At 47.6% G+C, this 11,127-nt stretch overlaps 1 protein-coding gene across 7 annotated transcripts in view; it reads right to left on the bottom strand.

Annotated features, from left to right (window-relative positions):
- Positions 1-5,457: 5,457 nt before the first annotated feature.
- TCF12 (transcription factor 12) overlaps positions 5,458-11,127 on the bottom strand; it is a 349,715-nt gene continuing 344,045 nt past the window's right edge. For all 7 annotated transcript variants that reach the window (XM_075531944.1, XM_075531945.1, XM_075531947.1 and 4 more), the window contains one exon: positions 5,458-7,814. The gene's annotated coding sequence lies outside the window, so the exon portion shown is untranslated. The remainder of the gene's footprint in view (positions 7,815-11,127) is intronic.

The raw sequence follows: 11,127 nt of genomic DNA, 5'->3' as shown, positions 1-11,127 counted from the left end.
GCCGCCACCATTTCAAATGCCCATCAGCACAAGCTTACTTGCACGCTGTACTCACGACACTGGTAGGTTTTGCATTCTGTGCGGCACAAAAATGGGCCTCTTCCAGTCGGTTGTCAGGCAGCTGTTTTTCAAATTTCTTGTAGACCAGTGAGGGCTTCCAGTGCTGCATCAGTGTGTTGAACAACTCTGGAACGTGGTCTTTTGCTAAGGCCTTCAGGCAGTTTGGGCTTCTTCCACAGGCACCTTTGGCTCTTGATCATATAGTACCCTGAAAATGGTGAAGATCGTCCAATTCCGTTTTCGGACAGTGACTCGACACATTCCTTCCATCTTCCGTTGAGGCTGACTGCAGCGCTAGAGAACGTACCCATGGAATCTTTTCATATTGGAGCTCCGCTCTTTCCGCTTGAGGTACGCTGAGCATGGTCTCCCTTCCGCTGCCGCACCCCAGGTCTTGACACCTTTCATGGAGATGTTTTGCTGTGCCGTCTCCAGCGGCCTTTCGAAACCGTTCAGCTCTTTCACGTCATCATTCCTTCCATGCGCTTAAGTTGCTCAGGAGCAAATTTCAGTCTCTTTCTGGCATCCACTTTGGTCTTTGGGCCATCTGTCCTTCCAGGCTGTCAAGTTCCAGGAAATGCCAGTCACACAAGATGGATGCTTCCCAGCTGCAAGAACTGGTTCTTCACCCTCAGCCCTTTTACGCTTTACCCCCAGCTGAATTGCCCTCTGTGGGCATCCTCAGTCCCTGGTGCTGGTGCAGGCATTTCCAAGCCTGCTGCTTAATTATGCCTGCCTTGTGCATCATTAGGCAGGGAGTAAAGCAAACAAATTAAAAGCCCATTTTCATATGTGCTCCTTGCAGGCTGGCCTGGGCACCTTCTTCCCTCAGCATCCTCCGTGCTAATGAGCCTGCCGCCCAGGGCTCCAGGCTCAGCAGGAAGCACTCAGGTGCTGGGGCCTGTTCACCTGCTTTCTGCCTCCTAGTTCCCGCTGCTCCTCTTCCACCCCTGGACAGAAGGCCTGTGGTTTGGGGGGAGAATGGTTCCTTTGTCTTTTCCTTGCTTTCTTCCTACACCTAATTAAGAATCATGCTTGGGAATCAAGCTAATTAATCTCTGCTAGTCCCTGGTGAGATCAAGCACCTTGCTTGCCCTTCGGGGTTGATCAGTAACAGTGCCCTGAGCACCTGAACCACTGCCCTGCTCCTGGGGGTGGGGAGGGAAGTGGGTGTGGCTGCCTGGCCTTGGATGGGAGGACACAGGGACACAAGGTCCCCTAAGCTTGCAGTGCCTCTGGCTGACCCAGTGACCTCACCTCCTGAGTGTGAGGTGGTCCCCAAAAGGCAGGACTTCCTATACCCGGGGAACCCACACTTTCTGGGTGGGACTGTTTCCTCCAATAGGAGGGAACTCTTAAAAAGAGATGAGCTCGCCAGGACAATCTTCCAGGGTGCCTCTGGGTGGATCCAAAGCCACCTCTTGGTTAAAAGCCCAGCTCTGGACTCGTGTCCCTGAAGGCAGCATCCCCCAGCTTCTCTGGGCAGCTAGGGTGGTCAATGATGCACTCAGAAGCTGGAGAGGAACTGCCAGGGAAAGGCTGGCTACACCTCGCGGGCCTGCTGCAGGTGTGGCCACACCAGGTCCTGCTGCAAACACTGGGCTGTCACTTCAGTTCCAATGTCCAACTGCCCAGAATGCCCTCAAGCGCTCCGTGAAGGGGTCTGCACGAGGCCAGGGAAACAGGAGGAAGCCACGCGCCTCACAGGGCTGCAAGGGACCAAGAATACCCCAGGAGCAGGAAAGCAGCAGTCTGCTCAGGCCTTCTAAAAACGGGCTCCTGCCTCCGGGGACACTTTCGATTGAGGCAGCTCATCTTCAGGGATACAGAAACTTCCTTTCCTCCCCAAGGAAAGCAGCACTTGGTTTTCTTCCCCAGGACGCCGCAGACCTTTGAGGGAAGCTCGAGAGGACACCGGATCAAACCGATGAACACGAGCTCCACTCCCGCATCAATTGTCTGGTTAGTTTTCTTCACTGGGCCTTCCCAGGGCACTCAGGAGCCCTGGTGGCGCAGTGGTGGAGTGCCAGGCTCTGCGCCCCGCAGCCGCTCCACGGCCTGCTTCAGTGGAGTCGGTCTGATACCCACAGGGCGCCTCTCCCTGGCTGACAGGGCCGCTAGCGGTTGGTATCCATTTGATGACATTGAATTTGGGGCCTTTTTGGTCCGAACATTTGAAGGCCTTGACCTTTGGAGTTTATGCTGACTCGGAACAAAAGGGTTCAGAGACCACCTGCGAGATCGTAGCCCGGGACTCTGTCTAGTTCTCCACCTTCCCAATGTCGCGACCCTTTAACACAGTTCATGTTGTGGTGACCCCCAACCATAAACTTGTTTTCATTGCTACTTCATAATTGTAAGGGTGCTGTTACATATCGGGCGACTCCTGTGAAAGGTCGTTTCACCCCCCTACAAAGGGGTCGCGACCCACAGGGTGAGAACCGCTGGTCTAGTGGCACACAGCGCCTCAAGGGTGAGGAGGCAGACCCCGCTTCAGTCTCGTAGACATGACTGACGACAGGGAAACCCGGTAGGAAGACGACACCGCTCCTCGCAAGCAGGTGTCCCCGTCTAGGACCCAAGCCCTGGGGCTGAGGGTCTCGGGAAGACTGTGGACCGGGCACTGCATCAGCAGGCAGGGACTCGGTGAAGCACAGCAGAGTACTGCACCCGGCAACCTCAGGGATGCACACAGATTACTACGTAAGGACACTTCCAAGCCCGAAGGTGGCGGGAAGGAACTCCTCTTCCCGAGCGACCAGCACTGTCGGTGGGGCACTGTGCAAGGGCTGTCCACGCTGAACACACTGGGGGAGGTAAGCCCGGCGACGACTGCACAGGACCCTGCCACTTAGCACTGGGGGGCTGGGAAGTCATGGAGGTATGCCTGAGGGGCAGTGGGAGCAGGGTGGGATCGTCCAGTAAGGTGCGCATGGGCCCACTCGTGCATACTTTAATGTGGGAATCACTTCACTTTTTGTTTCCTTCCCCACATCAGTGTTGTTTGAAGCTGTGCCTGGCATCGGTCTCGGTCCCGCTCCCACCCCTACAGCACCTTCCCACGTAATGATAGCTTTTTCCTCATTAGGATTGACAGGGATGCAGTAACCAGTAAGCCAGGGAAGTGCAAGCTCACTTGTTGGCTACAGATGAGTAAACAAGCATAAGCAAGTCTGCATTGGCCTTGCTTACTGGATTATCTTCCCCGGGCCATATTCAAGAGGCCTCTCTTTGAAGCAGGGGTCTTAGTGGCAGAGCGGTTACATGTTGGGCTGCTAGCCTCAAGGTCAGCAGTTCGAAACTACCAGGCACTTGTCAGGAGAAAGGCAGGGCTTTCCACTCCCATAAAGAGTGAAGGCTCCACAGGAGCAGCTCTATCCTGCCCTAGAGTCAGAATTGACTCGATGGCAGTGAGTCTGGTGTGGTCTCCTCATTTTGCAGCCACGATTTGACCATCAGAACATCAGTTCCCATTTCTGCTCCATCGCTCAGGAGTGAACTCCTGGAGCATTTAGTTCTCCTAAGTCCCTTGCACTTCTAACTCCTTGGCTTTTGTTGTCTGGAAAGCCTAACCAGACAGTTGCCAACACACACAGTGACTGGGCAGAGTCCATTGGCTTTTTAGAAAGGTGAAAGTTCATGATAATAATAAAAAAAGTAAACCTTCATAAATCTAGCCTTGGGAAGGGGCTGGAAGTAAGTGTAATGTTCCACTGGATTGGTTTTAAAGAATGTAGACTTATACTTGAAAAAAAGAAAAAAAAAAGTTACACGCCAATGCCAGATGGGCTAACATCTGGGGGATTTACTGTACCAGAATCTACCTCTCACATGGTGGCTGAAGGGGAATCAGTCTGAGAACTAGTTACAAAGGAAGTTACTATTTATTTTTAAAATATTTATAATTTATGGATTACTTATGGGACAGAAACCAGGGTGAGAGCATTTCATATGTGGTTTCATTCAATACTTACACAATTCTGCCTGACAAGTATCTCCATTTTCCAGGTAAAGAAATAAGAGGCTAATTATATGTTGAGCTTGGATTTGAATCAAGGACTGTTTGATGCCAAAGCGAATATGCTGTAACCTTGAACACACACACACACACACACACAATTTTGAGCTTTCATGAAAGAAAATATGAGGGAAATAGAATCAAAAGGGAAGCATAGGACAGAAAAATGAAGTCACTGAAAAGAACTGGCCTGAAACCCAGAGAGAAAAAGAAAAGGCAGGGGTTGCAGGAAGACTTGGTGCTTCATCTGTCAGCAGTTCTGTGTTCTTGAAGAGGTCGAGCCTCGTCAGCCTTCAGGTTTTGGACATCTGCAAATGAGCAGCTGGACCAGATGGCTCCAGATTTCACTTCAACTCGAGCCTTCAGAGGAGTTTCAAAAATGCATTACAAATGACAGTATATTTAAATTCCATTTCCCCCACAAACTTTTCAAAGCCCCTCTTGTACATATACATCCAACCAAACATAGATACCACGTTATTCAATGTGCCTTTAGGATTTATTTTGTAGGGAAATCAAACTGGAAGGGTAAACTGTCCTCACCAAATCCCTTAAGTAAAATATCCCCTTGGGCCCCCAGGGTGAACAACGGGTTTTCTAGGCCAACGAGAGGAGCCGTTTGCCAGGGTCCCTGGAGGGGGTGTGCCGGCCTCCAGAGCGCCCCTCGCTGCCCGTCCAGAGTGCGCCCAGTGTCCTCCTGGATATCCACTGGGGAAGTGGGACGGAAGTTGAATTTTTAATCTGAAACAGTAAATATACTACCATTCCCTAATGACATCCGCTATTTGGAGGAAAGGAGACATGAGCCGGCTTTGAAGGATGTTAAGTCAAAAAACCTCCTGAGTCTAGCTTGTCCTTTTTCACTGTGACCTGTAACAGAAGACATTACCTTTACAAACAGCCATGTTGGCCAAACCTCAGGAAAAGGCTTCAGTGGAGAGAGTGAAGTAGAGAAATCTAAAACCTGGAGAAGGTATAGACTAGAAGTCAGGGGTCGGCAAACTCTTGAGACGGACGAGCTACTCTTGGCCTTCACAACAATGAAAAAAAATCATTCCAGACCCATAAATGTGTTTTCACAAACAAATGAAATCACCGAATAATATCCTTTTAAGATTTTCAGTTTTACTTCAGAGCCACATGTACGTAATGAATATGGCTTGAAAATTGTAGTTTGCTGATCCGTGGACCATATTATCAACTTATTTGCCCTCATGAGCGTATAATTCTGCCTTGAAGAGACTTTGCTAGCAATGCCAGAGGTAAGGAAAGTGGTGAGGGCGCTTCCGTGAGAAACGAGATGGAGAAAAGCAAGCACAATGAACTACTTTTGGAGAAAGAAATGTTTAAAAAAAAAAACTCACTGGTTTAACCATGTTAAAAAAAAAGATGGCACATTTATTGCTACATAAATGTTATATACATATTGAGCTTTCTGTTACAGCGACAGAAAAAAATTTGAACTTCTTGCTGCTGGTTGAAAAGGTTTATCAATAATACCTTGCATTTGACACAGGATATAAATCTGCAATAAACCAACAATGGAAACTGGAGAACAAGATGAGGAGCAATTCATCTCGGACAATTAGCTCTTACAGTACTCCATAGGTACTACGCGGTATGCTAGAAGCCTACTGTGGTCTTAAAATGCTATTGTAGATTTCTGATATTAATGAACAGGCTATGGTAAATAACCCCACATTTTTACTACCTAATATAATAAAATAAAGTAAGAAACTTTTTACTGAAAACTTTTCGATTTCAAAAATCTAGAAAGAGTAATATTTAGAATTCAAGAAATTTTCTTACAAGATTATTGTATAAAAGACTAGCTACAGTGAAAAATAAGCCAAATGTTTTTTTCTTTCTATTTTATGAAGGAAAGCTTCTGGGCGTCCCACAAAGTCTAATATAGCGAAAAAGACAACAAACGCTGGAGAAAAAAAGGCCAGGCAGTGGCATATGTTCACTCACACATCATAAGCAACAACTTCTGTTTAGCTGATTAACACTGAAACGAAGAACAAGGCCACAGAGAGGGTCCGGTGACACTGGAGAACCTATGCAAACGAAAAGGAACCAAAACGTCCACAAAGTTCACGAGTGACTGATTTGTTAGGAATCTTCCTGGTTGGAGGATCTCAAGTTCTGTCTCAATTGCTTTTGTTCTTTCAAATAAACTGAACTCTTTGCCATTACATAGTGATTTGGGTCCCTCCTTCTGTGTGCTGATCGCCACGGTTAACATTGGCTGTGAAGAATTAGTAAGGCAAGACAACCTTGTTTAGCATGTTTTTCTCTCCCAGGGCTGTTGTGGTGGAAGACGGGCTTAATGAAGTTCAAAGAGATAGCGATGCCTTAACAAACAACTCCTAAGGACTGGAGACAGAGGGGTGGCTTCATGTGCGGAAGTAAGACGGACTGACGGGTACTGGTTTCATGCTATTCGGACTCATCTTCTTGGGGCTGGGCAGATGGTTGGCCGTTGAGTGATCACCCACTGCACGCCTCCCCACTGGCCAGCCATCCAAATGACACAGAAACAAAGGCGAGGATCAGGACACACAGGTGACCACTGCTCTCGTATTCCGTTAGGTAATTAGCCTCAGAATGGCGTGCTCGGTTTGTTGCACTACCTGCCTTGGTGACGTTCGGGTCTGGTTATGTCCACCAGACTCACAGCCTGCAAACCCTCGTGTGTTGTGAAAGCATGTTGTGCTTACTTCCAGCTAACACTTTACAAGTACTATATTATAGTACACACTGCTTGGAAAACAAAGCAATCTCTAAAAAGTAGACTCTTTGTAATTTATGCTTCTTGCTATGACAAGCTCTACTATGAAAACCTCGAAGTTTGGAAAGTCTCAGTTATTGTTAGAAAGAAAGCGATGTTTATTTGGGGGAGGAATGCGGGGTGGAATTTCCCCCTTTCAGATCTTAGCTGGGCTACGTCACAGGTGGTCTCTGCTTACCATTGCGAGGTGGATGTGCAAGAACACGGGGCTGAATGGTGGGTTCTGGACTGTGGCCATAAACTACCCAGATTCAGAGACCCAACAACACCCACAACGAGAAAAAGAAAAACAAGTGGGGAAAGAGAGAAAGAGAGAGAGAGCGAGCAAGAGAAATGCTATACCAAGTAACATTTTCCTATTTCATGGAAAACACGATTCATATGGCAAAAGGACAGGAGAGGGCGACAAGAGACTTTCCCCTTCCTTGTTAAGACACTAATAGGTATGCCGGGAATGCTAAGGGCCAATGGTTGTCACTGCTTTGTTCTCGGAACAGGAACAGCTTTAGAGAATGCTGGCATCAGCTGAGGGGAAGTCAGCTTTCCACATGAACTTTTTCCCTTTATATGCAGACCTTACAGTTCCATAACAATAAATAAAATCTGTAGTTACAATGCATTTGTCAATTCAGTTTAGGCACAAGGCAACTTCCACAATGAGTGGAGAGGTCGAGACAGTCTGATTGTGCAGAAGCGACACACTGCTTGCAACAACATGGTATGTTCCAAACACCTCAAGGGCCGGCGTTCCAGCTGATGAGCTTCCATCTTCACCTCGGCTGGAAGTATTGACCAGTTGCTTTGATCATAGGATTGACGTAGGAGTTTCTTGCTTCAAGTGTTTTCTTCTTCCTCTTTGTCAGGTTTGTGTCTTCAGATACTCTTGAGTTGTCCACAGTCCTTATGAGGAGAGGTCACCTTCTATCTAGCCTCCTGGTAACGCTGGAACATGTGGCAGGAAAAGAATAGTGGCAGTTAGTCCACGGGTGTTGAAAACAATCCCCCCTCACGAGCCCCGCCCCCCTGCCCCCAGCAAACATTTCTACTCAGATCTGCACCAAATTGGCAGACAGCTAAATGACTCGCACATAAGCCTCTTCCTTTACAGGCATAACTGAAAAATGCTTTCACTCTGTGTGGTGAGATTTTGAAAGGAGATCACTCCATTGCAGAATCACACGCTACAGGGTGATAGGACAGCGAGGGCCATGATGGACACCTTAACACTCGAGCTGACTACCCTGGCCTGCTGCTCGCTCTGGGGAGATGCGACGAAGTTGGAGACCTTGACGGCTGCACTGCCCACCGCACTGGCTGGGTGGTTTACGTGGATCTCCGCCTTGAAGCGGCACACTTCTAAAGCCGAGACTGCTGAAGCATTCACTTTCACACGGCACCCCATTCCTCACCTATTAGCAGGTCCACAATAAATGTTTAACGGCCAGATGAAGAATATCTCTAAGTAATGCAAATTCTATATGGATCTCTGTTCCCAATACAATTTCCACAGTAGTAACTCAGAAGCTTTCCATTTTAACCAATTTTTAAAATGGAAATTGCTTTGGGAAGAATCATACCCATCACTTGTCATTCCACAGTGCTGCTGTGAGATGCCATCGAGTCGATTCCAGCCCCTAAAAGCCCCCGAGACTCAGGGCTGCTCCACAGGGCTTCTTCCCAGGCTGTCCTCTTTGGGGACTAGACTGCTGGGTTTGCCTCCTGCGCTGCAGGGTGGGTTAGAACCACAAACCTTTCTGTGCGGCCGTGGCTCCTTCACTACCAGTCATCAGGACATCACATAATAATGGGGACGGGCAACTGAGACACTTAGGGCTACCTGGTGTTACGTCACATGGTGGTCAAGTTCTTGTACTTTGATATTCAGCCACTTGGTGGTCATTTCTCAGCCATTTTGAGTACAGCAGCAGTTTTTCTGCTGCCTCACCTCTTGCTGGGTTTACTGTTCTTTTTTTTCGAGATAGAACTGAAATTTACCCAGTCACGCCAAATAAATACTGCCCTACAATAAGAAACACTGAGAAGATGGCCCAAGACAATAACTGCTGTTGAATGGATTTTGACTCAGAGAGAGAGAGAGAGAGAGAGAGAGAGAGAGAGAGAGAGAGAGAGAGAGAGATTGATTCCTAGGCAGTCCTCTTTATGGAAGCCGATGGCCCCATCTTTGTCCTGCCCAGCAGCTGGCTGGAGGGCAAACTGCAGAGGAGCGCTTCACTGCTGCACCACCAGAGCTCCTTTCACACACACAGACCCACGTCAGCTCTGGAACAAGGTGCGCTTCTTACATTTCTCATCATCTGGATGCCTTTTTGCCTTTTAAAGAACCCTAGTTCCCCTGTGGTAAGTGAAAAATCGCAATGCTCACTTTCCATCTAAGTAGAGAACCAGCCACAGGATCGAGGGAGACAGAGGTGGGGATAAGAAAGCAGTAAGAAACACAGAAAAGAATGGGAACCTAACACAAAGGAGAGAAGATGTGAGGCAGTGAGAGGATGGAGAGAGACTGGGAAGAGAGTAAGCCAGCGGCACCACAAGCCAGGTAAGAAAGACAGCACCCTGCTGCCAGAGAAGTGCTCCTCCCATCGCCTGGGCTTCTCGGAGCCTGAGCATAGGAAGCTACTTCTCACCACCCCTCTTTGAAATACGCTTCGGTTTAGAAAGTCTTGTTTGCACTGGGAGCCGGCATTCTTTTATGTTTAGACTTCAAAGTTGGTGTGGGAAGCAGAAATACTGATTTTTTTCACAGTACTCAGATTCTCCATAGACTATGAAACAAAGGCGTTAAAAGACCTAGCTTGTTGGCAAGATCATGTTAATGTGTTGGGTGGAGGAGTGGTGGTGTGGTGGCTATTAGGGGGGCTGCTTTAACTTACAAGGTCAGCAGTTCAAAGCCACCAGCCACTGAACTCTGAGGGACAGAGATGTGCAGCCTTGGAGATCCATGGGGTCAGTTCTTGGCTGTCCCAGGGGGTTGCTCGGAGCAGGAATGGCATCAAAGGCATTGAGTTTTAATGGAGGGATTGGTGTTGGGGCTTTCTCTAGGGCAGTGGTTCTCAGTCTTCCTAATGCCATGATCCTTTAACACAGCTCCTCGTGTGGTGACCCCCAACCAAAACATTATTTTCGTTGCTACTTCATAACTGTAATTTTGCTACTGTTATGAATCGGGTGACCCCTGTGAAAGGGTCATTCGATCCCCAAAGGGGTTGCGACCCACAGGTTGAGAACCGCTGTTCTAGTGCCTTAAAGTTTCAGTTGTTGTTTTTTTAAAAATCATTTTATTGTACAACACTTATCACAACCCATCCATCCATCCATCGTGTCAAGCACATTTCGCATATTTGTTGCCATCATCATTCTCAAAACATCTGCTTTCCACTTGAGCCCCTGAAAGTTTCAGTTTTAATGGACATTTTCTTCTATTTTTTCCCAAAAGAAATCTTCACTGTTGGCCTAATTTGACCCTCCAAAGCATATATGTAGTGGTGGTAGATAAACCAAATTCTCCACAAGGTGGGTTATTTACTCATACTTCAAGTTTACTATCTTAGCAGATTCCAGATGTTTAGCTCAAAATGAGACCGTCACATCGACATTAAACGCACTGTGGCTTGTGGCAGTGCCTGTGAGCAGAGCACAGCTGCTCCTTGGGTTTTTCAAGGCTGTGGGCCTGGGGAGTCCATTGCCATTCTGTCTTCTCAGGCTCCTCAGGGTGGGCTCGAACCACCAACCTCTCAGCAAATGGTCAAGCACTTAATGAGCTGCACCCACCAGGGTCTGCCTCCTGTGGGCGCTATAAAGCTGATCACATACAACTGCCTCGCCTCATACTATTTTCTGTCTCCCACTTCTTTGCCTCTACTTACTGCTTTTAATTTGGTGATGAAATTGGGGCAGGGACTACTGATTGCTGAGACAAATGACTGAAACAGTCATTATCTTCCTAATCATTCTTCTACTAAAACACAACTGCCCTAATTAATTACAGTCTATATTAATATCTGCCTAAGTATTAGTATCACAAACAGGTGTACACAGTGGACAAAAAAAGAGATACAACCTCAAATTACCTATGTCACTATGTACAAATATATAGAGAGATTAAATTGTATTTAGTCCATGACGAAGATCTTTCAGAAAGTAAACTCCATTGTAACAGAGGGCAATATGGCTCCCTCCCACACACAGCCATTAGACAAGTCTGCAGTAGATACCTGCTGTGCTTACAAGGGGAGGA

The sequence above is a fragment of the Tenrec ecaudatus genome, chromosome 14 (assembly GCF_050624435.1).
Source record: "Tenrec ecaudatus isolate mTenEca1 chromosome 14, mTenEca1.hap1, whole genome shotgun sequence".
Classification (NCBI taxonomy): domain Eukaryota; kingdom Metazoa; phylum Chordata; class Mammalia; order Afrosoricida; family Tenrecidae; genus Tenrec; species Tenrec ecaudatus.
This window is presented reverse-complemented; position numbering and strand designations above follow the sequence as displayed.